The 17,291-nt window shown below is 38.5% G+C and overlaps 1 pseudogene; it reads left to right on the top strand.

The window, feature by feature from the left end:
- The first annotated feature begins 4,188 nt into the window (after positions 1 to 4,188).
- On the top strand, positions 4,189 to 16,508 carry LOC122868592 (annotated as a pseudogene).
- The last annotated feature ends 783 nt before the right edge of the window (positions 16,509 to 17,291 follow it).

Here is a 17,291-nt window from a genome sequence, read left to right as displayed (position 1 = left end):
CTCCTCTCTTTCAAATATTATCTCACTCAGTGTGAAATTTGAAAATGAGGATTATTTGTCATAAGATAAATACATACATGCATAAATACATACATGCATAAATACATACATACATAAATACATACATACAACAAAAAACAACCTATAAACCTGATTGCAATAAAAGTTTGAATTGAAATAAATTGCATATGTCAGAGTGTAAGGAAAAATAGATAAACATGTACATATATATATACATGCATGTACATAGTAGCAATAAAAATGAAGTAAGCTGAGGTGACTATCTCTATATTAGGTGTGTGTGAGTGCTGGGTGGCTGACAGCCTGGGGTAGGAAGCTGTTTCTCCTTCTGGGGGTGTGACTTTACAACTTGGACAGTGGTGTGCATATTCCATTCAATATAAATGGTCTATAAATATTGCCTAACCTGCATATAGTTATAAATATTTGTTGTGGCTACTGTAACTACAACATATGCTGTTGATAGTAATAAACAGTGCATCCGAATTTATGAGCTCAGCTTATATTTTGAAGGTAAACCCTTATTCTGCAATGTCACCATCAGATAAACATGGTGAAGTACTGTACTTTTGAGTAGTGTACTGTATTATACTGCACTGTATTTAGTAGATATGTAAGACTGAAAATAAACATAAACCCTTATAGAGGCTGTGTTCAGTGTTGACAGTGGTTTGTGCTTGACTGGTTTTGGTTGAAACAAGAAACATCCTCAGCCCTTCATGAACCTAAATATTGTTTTGCTTGAAGTCACACGGTTTCAGGAAAAGTTAGGGCGGGAATACTTTCACTTCAACATTTGCCTTCATTGATTTAGAAGAAATGGTTATGTGGAACTACGCAGATCATCATACCAATCACATCACATCAAATCTGTTCAGAGCAGGTGGGAGTGGTTTGTGATGATCACCTATCTGATCTCTGTATATAAGATGGTGACTGGTATGTAGCATTTAAGACAAGGCAGCTGCATCTACACAGACCAGGCAGAACCCAGAAAACATAAAACAAAGGTGAGTTCATACAAAGTTTCTGTTGATTCTTCTTGACCTCCAGAAAAACACTTTAGTTTCACATTGTGATTATTTCTCCTTTAAGTCTTCTCTACTCCATTTGACATACATATAAACTTGTGTGAAAAGGTTTAATTAATTTTGCTTGCTTACCACGCAGTGCACACACACACACTTATTGTAATCTTTGTAATGTATACTTAATATAACAGTCTGTTTTACTTCTTTATTCTTCCCTGTTCTTCTGGAAACCTGAATTCTGTCTCATTCACTGCAGTGTAACTGAAATCTTTCTACATGTGCCCATTATTTTAATCTTTTTCCTTTATTTTAAAAAACTGCACATACACATTCCTAATACTAATAATACAAAGTGCATCATTATCAATTCCACTTACATTCATACTAGATGGACAACATTGCCAATAACTTCTTTGAGGTTCCTGCTGTTGCCTGACAAACTCATGGCGACAACATCAATCCAGGAAAATTGAAAAATGAGCCTATACTTAGATTGTAAAGGGCATACCTCACCGATCAACTCCTCTCTTTCAAATATTATCCTGCTCAGTGTGAAATTTGAAAATGAGAGATCATTTGAAGTTATTTGTTTTTAACGATTATCATCTGAACAAACTGCAACATTATCATTTTCACATTCAAACTGGCTCAACAACATTTGTGGACATTTTCTTCTAAGTCAAAAGGTTTCAGGGGAAAAGAGCTCTGTCACTTTCACTTTTGTTATTACTGATTTAAAACTTTATAACTAACCTTATAGAGGATACTATGTTTTGTGTCTTCATTGTAAACACAGGTTTATGCTTGGCCATTTTAGGTTGAAACAAGAAACATCCTCAGTCCTCCATAAACCTAAACATCGTTTTCCTTGAAGCACAAGGAATCGGGGAAATCATGGGTTAGGGCATTCATACTGTCACTTTTGCTTTTGTCATCACTGATTTACAAGTAATGTGCATGCAGAGTTTCTCAGCTCCTTAGACCGATCACATCACCACAGATTTGTTAAGAGCAGCTGGGGGGGGCTTGTGAGGTGCAGACCTAGAATCAGATCTCTGTGTTTATCGGACGGGGAGTGGAAGGATTTCTAACAAGGCAGCCACATCTACACAGACCAGGCAGAGCTAAGGAGACATAACAAAACGTGAGTTTATACAACTATTATAGTGTGTTTTTGTGTGCAGACTTAAAAATCTGAGAGAGGTGCACCCTAGCTCTCGGGTAACAGTTGCAGCTTTGCAAGAAACAGGTGTTCAGTGTTGACAGCAGATATTTCTGATATTTCTGCTTTAAAGGTCCAGTATGTAACATTTAGGAGGAGCTATTGGCAGAAATTGAATATAATATTTATCAGTTTGTTTTCATTAGTGTATAATCACCTGAAAATAAGAATCGTAGCGTTTTCATTACCTTAGACTCAGCAGTTTTTATCTTCCTCTTCCCTTCCACGGTCCTGTCTAAATATAACTACTTGGCTAGGTTTAGGAACGCGCGCAACAAAGAGAGTTTTGCATACCATCTAGACATGACCTTTCTACAGAGGTCGCCATGTTTCTACAGTAGTGTTGTGGAAAAAAAGAATTCACTTGTGAGACCTGAAATAAACACCAAGAAATACCAAAGTGTCTTTCTAAGTTTTATTCTTTGCAAAGAAGGTCAGACAATCATACAGAGCATTGTAGGTCTGCAGAGAGTGAGACAGAGAAGTACTGTTTGCTCAGATTATTTCTAGGAAATGTGAATGTTTTGTATGCCTGAGAATAAAGGAACTAAGTCTGAAGCTCAAAAGGCAGGAACAAAAGGTGAGTCTCAGTCTGAGTTGTTAAAAGGAAGTGCACAGCTAGACAGAAAATAACACGTTATATTGAATGCGAGTTAGCACATTAATACTGCCTCTGTTGTTTATTATTTTATTTTTTCCAAAGTGCTTCTAAGTTTCACAAGACAAAAAATGTCTCAGAGTGGCGAAATGCGAGCTTGTGTATTGGGACAGTACTTTGGCCACAAAAGATGACGTTTCACAAGGACACAAGAACACAAGTACAGACAAGACTACAGATTGAGAAAGGCCCTGGGTCTAGATAGGGCCGTTCGCGCTTTTCGTGAGTTTCGCGCCACCGCACTTTACAGTGTTGTGCGTGAACGCGCTCAAAGACCGCCATTCATTGAATGCACTCGTGTTTTTGGTGAACGGTGAACTGAATGTACATGTTTGCAAATAATGAACGTGAACGTGACAGAGTTAACGGCGCTCACGCACTGTGTTTTACGTCACCCGGCATGTTGGTATTTCAGTTTAACGAGCGATGATGTTAACTGGCGACTTTCAGCCGAATGCGTCTGTGGTTGTCGTAGTTACGACAGCTGTTGGAAACAGCAAGAGAATATGTAGCTGTCCGTATGAATGCCTCTTTGTTTAGTTTGTCATCACAATGTCAAAAAAACATAGGTGATGAACAAACATAATTTTTTGTAGGTGTACCATAACACAATTTATATAGCGTACTGCCAGCCATCTCTCAAAAACAGGAGGCTGCTAGGTCAACTAGTGACTACAGTCCACGCAGTTTAGACCATTTTGGTATTTTACTGGTTTCCAACACAAATAAGCCGGTGTTTAAAACAAGTTAATTCAAAACTAATTGTAGTGCTACAAGATAATGAAGCAAATGTTTATGTTAATGCAATCACGTGGAAATAGTCAAGTTTGAAGATCCCGCATCAGCTGCACTATAAAAATAATGTTTTTCAGACCAAAAATGCATAAAACTGAGGTCCCTCCCTCTACTGTTTACAACGCAGGCAACAACACAGAGAACTGACAAGTTCATTTCATTCAGGACAGGCCAAAATCAAATTGGTCTCAGATAGTGTCACAATTTGTACAACATATGACACCCTCTGGGGAAACAAAACATACCACAAAAGGGAGGAGAGGCAGAGCAAGTAATTGCAGGCGATAACCTTCTCACAATAGCGGATTATTTGCTGCAGTCTGTTCTGGTTTCCAACACAAATAAACCACTGTTTAACACAGATTTGTTTGTATCTGATGGGTCACAGATTTTTGAAACAACACATGGAGCTGAAGCATCCAACGAGTCTGGGAAATATCTGCGAGTGAATGCTCATCGCAAGAAATCATTAAAGGGTAAGACAAGCCAACAGCCAGTTCCTCCACCCAAGTCAAACTCACAGCATTGTAAAGGAAAAAAATGGAAGAAATACACTTTTGGTACTGTAAATTTAGTTAAAAATCCAAAATTGTGAACTATGAATGTGAACTAGTTCATTTTAATCTGTGTGAACTGAACTTTGAGCTAGCTCTTGTGAAGTGTGAACTTGCACAACACTGGTAGTTTCTCCAACTCGCTTGGAACGGGAGGGTGATGGAACGGTATTCAGATGGTTGCAAACTGCAATTTCACGGCTAGATGCCGCTAAATCTGCTCCTTTTAAGAGTGCTTGCACACACACACACACACAACACATTTTTGTCTGTCTATACTTAATTTTATTCTTACCTATTTATATTAACCAAGTGGAGGATGTTTCTCCATCTAGTGACCTTGGTCTCTGGGACCTGGGGGGCTCCCCCTTGGGCCACATCCCTTTACAGTGCCTAATCCCAACCGCACCTCTACCCATATACTTGACCCCAACCGCACCCTAATGCTTGGGATGTAATCCGACTTTCTCTTAACCCAACCTAAACCTAACTCTAACCTTAATCTTAAAACCTAATCTTAAAAGTCTTAACCTTCAAACGGTCCTTTGAAGCAGTGAGGATCAGCCAAAAAACCCAATACGGTTTCCAGGTAAAGGACAATAATATTTAATACTGTATATCATGCAGACAAGCTACTAGGGCTGCAGCTATCGATTATTTTAGTAACTGAGTATTCTACCGATTATTCCATCGTTTAATCGAGTAATTGGGTAAGAAATACTTTTGCTTCATTAAAGAGCAATAGTAAAATGCAAAAGAGAAAATAAGAATCTCTTAAAATGAACAACTGATTGGTTTCATTTTTCTTAAATCGCATACATTGAAAATGTGTCAGAACTAAACACATTTAGTGCATTTAAGTGCCATCTTACATTCTGGGTTAAAAAGAAAACATGTTCTGAAATGCAACAACAAACACCTTTTTCTTTAAAAAAGGTGTATATACTAAGTTTCAGAACTACAAGTTTAAACCTAACTACAGCGCAGGCATAACGTAAGCCTTTACTGTCTTCTTTGTGGCATTGGTAGGAGGCAGAAACAAGTGGACAGGAACTGTGAATATCATAATAATAACATGAATGAAGCTCAGGCTTTCACAAATTGACCGCAGCATTTTATTTTCTGTGGTTAATATCTTGAACAAAACCTAGCTAACTTAGAGACATCATAACTAGCCACCACACTGATTTACATAACTAGCCATTACATATAGCCATAATTAACGTAGCCTACATTCTTTACTTGCCTTCATATACTTTGTGCCGGGTCGCTCTGTGGACTGGATGCTTTCTGCTGAGATGCTGAAGCACAGACGTCCTGTTATTGTGATAGGTTAGTTCGGTTTTAAAACAGACACACTGTACAGAGTTTCGTGGACACTTTCTGTCGCTGTCTCTGGCCCGTCTCTTCTCTGTCCTCAAACAAATTCTCGCCGTGACCTTTAGGGGCTCCGTAGACAACCATGACATCACAGCAGCTGAAGGAGGAGGAGAGTCTGAAGCAAAATCTGTAATATCAAATGACAAAGGTCATCTAAATATTTTAAAATAATATTTCATAAACTGAGGATAGTTAGCTAACCACATATAGTTTTTTATGCTGATCCTATGTATTCTGCTTTTTTTTACATGACCCTGCAGTAGATGAGATGGAGGAGAGTGCAGCCCAAGCCAAGGTAAAGATCTTTTCACCTACATTAGTCATCATTAAGTTTTGAGAATCCTTCTCTAAATATTAAATTGTGAAATTTTCATACAAGAGGAAATCTATGGTAAAACACAACATATGTACATTCATGAACCTTCTGGTTTAACATTGGATGATGGAAGTTGAGAACCTTTTTAAAGTATTTATTTTAGTTTCACTTTAATACAATCTGACTTGCATTTGGTAGCATATATTGTTTTACCTTGCTCTTATTTTATATGTTATTGTGTTCTGTGTTATTATCAGTGCAACACTGTATGTTGTTGATCTTCAACTTTTATATTTATCTTGATGCTGTTTTTGTGGTTTCGGGCTTCCCAGTTAAAAATCATAATCTCAGTAGGTCTAACCTGGAGAAGTAATAAAGTCACCTGTTTTCTCAGTGTGATCCAGTGAATGAACCTGACAAAGCTCAACACTCAGAGAAGAATGATGAAAGCACAGGAGGAGAGTCTGAAATCAAGTCTGTACCATCTGCAACCAATGAAATAGGTGATATTTGAATCAAGAATTGATTTAACAGTAACATTGATTTTATAGATTATATTTCAGTTCAGTTTCAAACACTGTGATAAATTATTTAAATGTAATCATGTGAATGTGAGAGTTAGTTTATTACCTTTTATTTTGTCATTGTATTTCTGAAAACTGTATAATTTTGAGAATGCTGTTTCATTGATTACTGCTTAGTGATGTTATTCTTTTATTTTGTTTCAGTGATGCCTGAACTCACGCTTGTGTTAATTGGGGACACAAAGACCATTGAGATTGGATCAAAAAACATCTTACTTGACCATGAAGAGCAAGCAAATATGTTTTCATACAAACTGTATGATTTGTGTGGCCGGCACATCTCTGTCATTAACATGCTCGGTGTAGAAAACACTGACAAATTCCCATTATATCAGGGAATTCATGCCTTTCTCTTACTGTTACCAAATGGTCTGCATAACAGCCATTACAGTTCAGGAGTGCAGTGGTTAGAAAAAGCTTTTGGGAAAGAATCATTTGCTTATTTAATGACAGTTGTGACTCATGAGTCAGATGAAAAATGTGAAAGTGCATTGACAGACCTGAAAGCCAACAGCAGTTTTGTTGAAAAACGATACCACACATGTACAAGAAGTATGATGGATGAAAAAGAGATAATAGCCCTGCTGGAAAAAGTAGACATCATGGTCTCTGAAAATGATCCCCACTGCTACAGTGGACTGATGCGTGATGGAAATAAAGAGCAGAAAGAACACCTGGACCACAAATCCCACGAAGAAGAAAGGATCGATTCCTCAGTGTTTCAGCAAAATCAAACAGGTGAGATTTTAATGTTGACTTTCACTGATTACACCTGCACTACCTGTTTTATAGATAATGTGGACAGAACTTAAAGCAGCTGTAACCGATATTAGGTCATTGCTAATTGTAGGCTCAGATCCTGGAAAACGTACTATTTATCTATCAGGCAGTCAATGGTGGAAAGTAACTGAGTGTATTTACTCAAATACTGCACTCAGGTAAAATGTTGAAGTAGTTGTATTCTACTTGAGTATTTCCATTTTATGCTACTTTACTTCTACGCCACTCCATTTCACAGGGAAATATTGTACTTTTTACTGTACTACGTTTATTTGACAGGTATAATTCCTAGTTACTTTGCAGGTTATGATTTTACATAAGAAACATCTTATAAAGTACAATACATTACTATGAGATTAATGCCAAACATTTTGGCCTGTGACCCCTTACAAAATTGTAGTGTCTAGTTGATATCTAGACACTATGGATATCTTACGCATGCATAATCCTACGAATGTCCAGCAGCCAGCAACAGCCGTACCAGACCTTCGTCGTCATGGTAACAATAAACACGTGGTTAATGTTGTGAAACGGTCGTAGTTTGATGTACCAGCATTAACAATCTAATGGTGTCATATAAAATAACAGGTCAGTCACAGGGGCATTTTTCTGCTTCTGGACTTTTACTTTTGATACTTAAAGTAAATTTTGCTGATAATACTTCTGTACTTTTACTGTGTTGTACTAGTACTTTTACTTAAGTACTAGTACAACACAGTGGTGTACTTCTTCCACCACTTGAAAGTAATGTAAAACAAAAAAATTGAAAAAAATGAAAGTCCAGAAAATAACAAATATTGGCCATCCAAACAATACTGTCTGTCTGGTCACACCATTTCATCAGACATTTGCCTTTACAATCCACACAAACATCTTCCTGCATGGTACAACCTTGTTCATCTGTGTCCACCTCTCACTCTGTGTTTATACTGTACTTATACAGGGGACAGGTGACTTCTGTATGAAAGAAAAAGACATGCATTAACTGCAGCAATTTGACAATTTGCAGTAGTTAGCAGTTATATTAATAATAATGGATTACATTTATATAACATTAGTGTTTTATCTTGATACCCAAAGTGCTTCACAGTGAACCACCACCATTGTGGTTAGGTTTGCTGACGTTACTTTAGCAACAAGTAAAGCTATCTGTCAATTAGGAAACATAAATCACCTTGGTAACGTTACTGTACTGTGTCGTCAAACTGGCCTCATAATATTACTGACATCTTTATGACAAGTCCAAATGGTTCCACTTTACTTGAGGTAAAGGGAATTATTCATGACACCGTTATAAAAGCATTTGACAGTGTAATAAAACTTACTGACATCTTTATGACAAGTTCAAATGTTTATAATGGTCTCATGACAGCCAATGTCAAAACCAAGTAGATATGACAGTATAATGTAATGTTAACACATAAAGCTAAATTGTAAGGTTGATAATTAGGCCTGCTATGGCATGTTTATTACAGGTTATGTTTTCTTGGTTAATGTCAAATTGTCATAACAAAGACATCTCAAACAACGTCAACTTTGCATTAAAAGTTACATAATTGACCAAATGACACTTAATGACAATAAAGACTCCTTCATGTTCATGACAGGTGTCATGTCATGGTTATGACGGTGTCATGTCAGTCTTATGTACCCCCTCAAATAAAGTGTTACCAAATTATTTGACATCCAGTTTCTCACATCTACTAGGCACTCCTATAAAGAACTCAGCATACTGAGGTCAGTGGGCTTTACAGGGACATACAACTGTGTGTCATCAGCATAGCAGTGAAAGGAAACACCATGTCTACGAATAATATTACTTAATGGGAGCATGTAAAGGTTGGTGCCCTATTTTGGTTGGTTAGGTTGGTCCCAAAATTGAAAAAGACATATGGTTGTTAATTGACACACAGAATTTTATGTCTGAAAGACAGGATTTGATCCAACTCAGTTCAATACCCAATATGCCCACCAATTTCCTCATTCTGTCTAATAAAAAGCTGTGATCGATCGTGTCAAAAGCAGTACTCAAGCAGTACAAGAATGGAACACATGCCAGCATCACTAGTTATTAAAAGGTCATTAGTGACTTTAAGAAGGGCAGTCTCTGTGCTGTGATGTTGACGGAAACCAGATAGGAAGGTTTCAAAAATGCTTGTGTGAAAAAGACCTATAGATTCGAGATTTGCACAGTGTTTTGATAATCCTGATTTTCATTTGACGTTTGTGCCAAAGCAACTGAGAAAAAATGTGAAAGGTCATATTGTGGTGATATTGTGTCCTTTCCAACCCTGGTAAAATCACCTGCAGAAAAAATGGAATTCAACACGGAAATCTAGTAAATACTATGAACATAGGCTGGTTAGCTAATCCAGTGTTTGTTTGTTTTTTAACCTTGATCTTTTCCAATCTGCTTTTTCTTATGTTGGCCTGCAATAGAGGAGTTGGAGGAGAATGCACATGAAATCAAGGTAAAGGTAAGATTTTTTTCACCTTCATTAGTGATCATCATTATAGAACAGCATTTGTTTTCGAAAACTACCTATATTATCTGAGGTCAGTCAGATCACGTTTGAAGTCTCACATCTGAATAAACACTTCTTCACAACTGAAGATTTTGAGCATATTGTTTTACCTTGCTTTTATTGTTTGTATGATTTTACTGAATGGGTGCAGCACTGTGTGTTAGTGATCTTGTGTGTTGTATGTTTATCTTGTTGCTATTTTCTTCCAGTTACTACTGAAAGCATTCTTAATCTCAAATGCTCTAAACAAGTGAACTAAAGGTTAAATGAAATCACCTGTTTTCTTAGTGCCATCCAGTGAATGAACCTGGAGATGTCGAACACTCAGGAAAGAATGACGAAAGCAGAACAGTGGGAGGAGAAACTAAAATCAAGTCTGTAATACCATCTGCAACCACTGAGAAAGGTAAATTTGAATAAACATTATCATTGTACAGTAATATACATTTTTATAGTAAAATTAGATTTCAAGACTCGTATGGTGTCAATAAAATAGGGCACTAACTAATTAAACTAATCTCTGATATTTGTTGGCTGTGACCCTTCAACAGGAGCGGCTGATGAAGTTGTAGAGGTCAGCAATGAAAGCAGCAGTAATATGAGTGAGCGGTCCATGGGGGAGAGTGATGCAGTGAAGGACGCAAGTCCAACATCTCCGACTGTTTCAACAGTGACCAAAGAACGTGAGAAACACTTCATTTCCTTTTATTTTAGTTTTGCATTTCTGCAAAATCTGGATAATTTGAATCAAGATAAAACACATTATATCTATTTGGTGTAGAGGCTATACATCTTGCTGAACAATTAACTTTTTGAATACACACATCATTTTTGCAAATAAATCTTATTAAAGTGGAACGGTTAACTAACCAGGAACAATTTCTTTTGTTTGATCCCGCAATCTGCTTGTTGTTACATTACCCTGCAGTAGACGAGCTGGAGGAGAGCGCAGCTACATCAGAGGTAAAGTGAAATCTTTTGGTCCTCGGTAGTCATCGTCATTCAGAAGCATTTCTTTTTTAATACTTTTTTTTTTTAACTTAAGTCAGACTTCAGCACTAACATTTGAACCTTCAGCTGAAGATAGAAGCTGTTTGCCTTTTTAGTTTAGACTTAAAGAGATTTTGACTCCATTAACCTCCTGGTTGAACACATGGATGAGTTGAAAACACAAGAGTTTATTTTATTCTCATTAAAATACAAACCTGCATTCATTTAGTTTGTGCATATTGTTTTCCCTTGCTTTTATTTTTGGCATTGTTGTATTCTGAATTGGTGCACCGATGTATGTTGTTGATCTTCATGTTCTTGATCTCAGTGGTTCTAACCTGGTGAAGTAAATGTTAAATTAAATAATTGCTTCTCTTAGTATGATCCAGTGAATGATCCTGGTGATGTTGAACACTCAGAGAGGAATGACGACAACACAACAGGCAGAGAATCTGAAACCAAGTCTGTACCATCTGCAGCCAACAAGAAAGGTAACATTTTAATGAATAATTTAATAGTACAATAACTAAATAATTAGGTGTATAACATTCAAAATTACTTTGAGTGAATATTTTTAATAAGAAGGAAAATATATTTGTTCAATAGCACATTGCTCTGACCCTCTTATAATTCACTTCATTATTCTACTGCAGGTACCTTAGATATGGATATGAGTGGAAACAAGGATAAGGTAAGAAACTCCTAATTTCATTCACAAGATCTTTAGGACTATTTACTTTATATCCCTTTGTATGAAATTATCTTTTTTTACATACAATACATGTTTATTTATTTACAGCAGTCAGTGAAGATGTCTGAAGAGATCAACAGGAAGAAACAATATCAAAGAGAAACTGAAAGGCTGCTTGGCAGACTTCACCTTCAAGACAAACATCAAGACAAGTTGTCACCAGCAGATTTTCTTAGAATAGGTCCACCTGTGAAACAGGACCATGACACATCTGAGAAAGAACTAGCTCATACTTTTCTTCAGAGGTTGATGATGTTAGACTACAGAGCCAGATATATTCCTGTAAGACAAGACAGTCCTGAGGTGAGCCAGTCAAAGCCTGTTCCAGAGTTTGACACTGTTGAGACAGACGACGATGACTTAGATGCTATTTACAGCACCAGTGTAGACTCTGATCAATCAAAACAGACTCATGTGCATCCTATGAACGTTCAAATGGCAGTATTTCACTGCTCAGACAGCTTCCTTAAGCAGAACATGATTACAAAGCTATCACAATGTCAGTACGCCTTACCTTTGCTTGTTCCTGACCCAGTCACAGAGGAAATTGACTGTCCTCTGTGGACATTCAGACAAATAAAAAAAACATGGAAGATAACTCAAATCAAAGATAATTCAAACATTGTCCCCATGAAGACTATGCCCATCTGCAAAGCTGAGACACCCATGGTGTCATTTTTCCGCCTGGGTTCACCATCGCTGTCTAAATCTCAGCTGATGAACACTTTGATCAACGACCGTCACAGCACCTTCTTCCACAGACGCTGCCCAGGTAGCACCAAGTCTCGCCATCTGATGGATGGTGTGGCAGAGATCGCCTGGTACTGCCCTGCTGGAAAACCCAGTGATGCCTTCACTGACTGCATTGCCTTCTGTAATCTTCATGGTGATGCTCTGTCGATTGAAAAACAGCGTGAAATACTGATGGAAAAATCTTCAGTCAATGTTGTTCTTGTATCAACTCCGGAAAAAGGTGACAAAAGTACTGCAGTTATCTCAGCCCTGTACAAGTCTCAAACACCCCTCATTTGTCTCATTGTTGATAGTGATTGTGGTGCAGTTCAGATGAAAAAGGGAAAATACAAAATGGGTCTAAAAGACAGAAGCCAGTCAGATGTTTCTGAAGAACTGAAAGGAATCATTGCAAACATTTTGTCTGGACCACATGCATCCTTCCAGCTAGAAACCATGGCTGAGGTCTCTGGAATCAGAGTGGATGAAGATGACAAAGTCTGCCAAAAAGGGAAATCTGCTGCTATGAAAATAGTGAATTTGCTTCAGGGGATGGATGTTTCAAAGATCAAAGATACATTTCTCCCTTGTCAAGGCCAACTGTGGCATGAGTGGTGCAGAATAAACAAAGAACTGTATCACCTCAAAGGACACATTGAGAATGAGAAATGTAAAAAGCAACAGGAATTAAATCAAATACGACAAGCTCAATGCACTGCTTCCTGTAGTGAGCTGATGAAGTTGTTCATTCAAAGCCTCTCATCTTTGCCATCAACAGACAAAGAGTTTTTCCTGAAATGGACTCAGATCTTAATAGATTCGCTCTCCACAGATGATCTCTCTCTTATTCTCCAAAGCTATGATGGAAAGTGGTCTGAGGTCTTGGCTTTGAAGAAGAAGCATGACAAATCTGATCAGCTAAAAAAGAAACAAACTGAGCTCGATCAAATATCAACAAAGCTACAGTCAGCAACTTTTGGCTTGGAGCACATCTTTAGAGAAATGGGACAGATCTATGAAGCCCATGCAACTCTGCAGGAACGAACAAAGAGGGGACAGACTGACTGGTCTAAATACCCTGAGCTGGCTGCAGAGCTGATGATATCAGGACACCCAATGGAGCTGATGGATGGTGATGCAGGTCATGTGCCTTTAACATGGATCTCTAGTCTTTTAGATGAAGTCATCAAGAAACTGGGCGACAAAAGAGTTTTTGTTTTGTCAGTTTTAGGCGTACAAAGCAGTGGAAAATCCACAATGCTGAATGCCATGTTTGGATTACAGTTTGCAGTGAGTGCTGGCAGGTGCACCAGGGTGCCTTCATGCAGCTGGTTAAAGTGTCAGAGGAGATCAAGGCAGACTTTCAGTTTGACTACATTCTGGTGGTGGACATTGAAGGACTGCGTGCTCTTGAGTTGGAAGGTAACGCCACTCTTCACCACGACAATGAACTGGCAACATTTGTTGTTGGTCTGGGAAACACGACATTGATCAACATCTTTGGAGAGAATCCAGCTGAGATGCAAGATGTTCTGCAGATTGTTGTTCAGGCTTTCATGAGGATGAAGAAAGTTAAACTTTCTCCAAGTTGTGTGTTTGTTCACCAGAATGTTGCAGATATTGCAGCTGCAGAGAAATACATGGATGAAAAGAGACACCTGCGAGAAAAACTGGACCAGATGGCCAAACTAGCAGCCGAAGAGGAGGTGTGTGATGCAGAGTGCTTCAGTGACGTCATTGCATTTGATGTGCAGAAAGATGTGAAATACTTTGCCCAACTATGGGAGGGAAGTCCACCTATGGCTCCTCCAAATCCAGGTTATAGTGAGAGCATCCAAGAGCTGAAGAGCATCATCCTCTCTAAAGCTTCACAGTCTGCTGGGATTACTCTCTCACAGTTCAAAACTAAAATTCAGGACTTGTGGAATGCCCTGTTGAATGAAAACTTTGTTTTCAGTTTCAAAAACGCACTTGAAATTGCAGTGTACAGAAAACTTGAGGTCCAGTATGGGAACTGGACCTGGGCCCTGAGGAGCAACATGTTGACCATTGAAAACCAGCTTTATACCAGAATTGAAAATGGAAAACTTGACAAGGTCGAGCTCAGTTATCTTTCTCAAGAAATGAGCAAAGCATATGGAGAAATCAAAAAAGGTATGACAACGTACTTTGATGACAACGGAGACAAAGAAATGTTGGTTCAGTGGCGCGGCCGATTTGAGAGCAAAATCAAGGAGTTTCATGATGAACAAGTGAGCGGAGTTAAAAGAAAACTGGAGGAAGTTATCCAGCAGAAGAATGCTCGTAAAAAGCTAGATGATAAAAAGACAGAGTTTGAGAAGAAGCTGCTACAAAAGAGCAAAGAGCTCGCTCATCAGTTAAAAGACAAGGCAAAAGATGAAGAGGAACTTAAAAAGCACTTCGACTCTGTCTGGAGTGGCTGGGTTAGTGAACTAACTGCAGAGACAAAACCTATTGATGATATCAACTTGAAAGATGATCAGTCAACTATCCTTCATGAGCTTGGTTTTGAATGGTCTCTTATACATGAATCCAAAAGCAGTGGCAGCTACAAACACATATCAGAGGTTGGCGATTACAGTCATTATGTATCCTTCACCAAGCACCGAGAGCTCTGTGACACAAGCCAACAATCCCAAAATGATAAGAGGGAAAACACAAACACAAAAGGGCAAACGAGAAATTCATTATGGATGACATTTAAAACATTCATTGGATTTGGGTCAACACAAGAAAGCGAAAAACATACATCAAAGAGTTCTTTACCACATGAAGAACAGCAACTGATCAGATCCCTCATTGACGATGTTGAAAAACTGTCCCTTGATGCAATCAAAAGCAAGCCTGTAGCTGCAAGAGGCTACAGTCCAACTTACTTGCAAGAAGTGGCCAACAGTGTAAAAGAAAAAGTGACAGAGTTTGAATCGAAGAGGAAATATGCTCTGAAGAAGGAGTTCACAGTTGATCTCTTACTGTATGTGTTTCACAGAGCAGAGCGGTGGCTTTCAGAGTCCCACAAGGAATTCAAAATGAACAACGACGCACTCACTTATTTAGAAACCAAGAAAATGCAATATTACAACGTTTTCAGAAGTTTCTGCTAAGGAAGCTCATCTGCTGTTGTGCTTGGAGAACTGATCTGTGAAAAACTGAAGGTTTCCACTGTTGAGGCTGTCTGTAACAAGACTGCCATTGATCTCGCTGGAGAGATGAAGTGCAATTTCCCAGTATTCAATAGGAACAGGCTGAACTTGGAGAAACATGTGTTGAAGTCGTTGGCAGAGAAAGAGGACTTTGATGGTTTCATCACCTACATCCGACACCCAAGGAAGCTAGCAGAGACTTTCATAAAAGAGGAAGTAAAGAAATACATCGACACAAAAAACAAAGATAAAGCACAGAATATTCTCAAGAAAAATGTTGAAGAAATCAGTAAGTTTGTGAGTCGAGCTTTATTTACTGCAACAGAGCAAGTTACAACTCGGAGAGGAGACACAGACATGTGGGTGGAGGAATTTTCCAGTTTGCTAAAAGATGAGCTAACATTTGACACCATCTGTTGTCAAAACTTCAGAGAATTTTGACTTTCTTAAAGAAGAGATAGAGAAAGGTCTTGTTTCCATCATGAAGGAAGTAAGCAGCCTCTCACTGGATAAGATGAAGGAATTCAGGATGAAGCCAGATCGAATCCTCATCGATCAGCTGTGTAAGTGCTGCTGGGTAACGTGTCCGTTCTGTGCAGCTGTTTGTACCAACACCCTGGAAGATCACAGTCCTGATGACCATAACGTGCCTTTTCATCGCCCCTCTGGGATTAATGGATGGCACAAAAGAAACACAGTGGAACTGAGTGTTGACTTCTGCACAACAGACGTTGCAAGTGATGGACGTTTTACCCTCATCACGATTCAGAAGAGGTCATTCCCTATAAACAGTACCGAACTGCCGGCCCAGGGTATGCTGACTGGAGAATTACCGCTGATACGTCTCAGCTGAAATATTGGACATGGTTTGTGTGTCGATTTCAGAAGCAACTGGAAGACCACTATAAATTAAAATTCGAGAACAGAGGAGAAATTCCCAGCCAGTGGAAAACACACTCTAAAGAAGAAGCTATTGAAAGTCTGGATGAAATGTTCGGCCTGTGAGTGAACCAACACAGCTACAGCCGACTGAAAATCATGATACTTGCTTTCGCTACTTTTACTGATTTTATCATTGAAAGGTGAATTTGTCTGCGAGTAATAGATGTGGACAATCAATGAATCATTACAAACTACAGGCAAATTGTTTTTGCTCGAAGTGGCCAACAGTGTAAAAGAAAAAGTGACAGAGTTTGAATCTAAGAGGAAATATGCTCTGAAGAAGGAGTTCACAGTTGATCTCTTACTGTATGTGTTTCACAGAGCAGAGTGGTGGCTTTCAGAGTCCCACAAGAAATTCAAAATGAACAATGACGCACTCACTTATTTAGAAACCAAGAAAATGCAATATTACAACGTTTTCAGAAGTTTCTGCTAAGGAAGCTCATCTGCTGTTGTGCTTGGAGAACTGATCTGTGAAAAACTGAAGGTTTCCACTGTTGAGGCTGTCTGTAACAAGACTGCCATTGATCTCGCTGGAGAGATGAAGTGCAATTTCCCAGTATTCAATAGGAACAGGCTGAACTTGGAGAAACATGTGTTGAAGTCGTTGGCAGAGAAAGAGGACTTTGATGGTTTCATCACCTACATCCGACACCCAAGGAAGCTAGCAGAGACTTTCATAAAAGAGGAAGTAAAGAAATACATCGACACAAAAAACAAAGATAAAGCACAGAATATTCTCAAGAAAAATGTTGAAGAAATCAGTAAGTTTGTGAGTCGAGCTTTATTTACTGCAACAGAGCAAGTTACAACTCGGAGAGGAGACACAGACATGTGGGTGGAGGA

The sequence above is a fragment of the Siniperca chuatsi genome, linkage group LG21, assembly GCF_020085105.1.
Source record: "Siniperca chuatsi isolate FFG_IHB_CAS linkage group LG21, ASM2008510v1, whole genome shotgun sequence".
In the NCBI taxonomy this organism is placed as follows: Eukaryota; Metazoa; Chordata; class Actinopteri; order Centrarchiformes; family Sinipercidae; genus Siniperca; species Siniperca chuatsi.
Note: the sequence above shows the minus strand (reverse complement) of the source record. Positions and strands in the feature narration are given on the sequence as shown.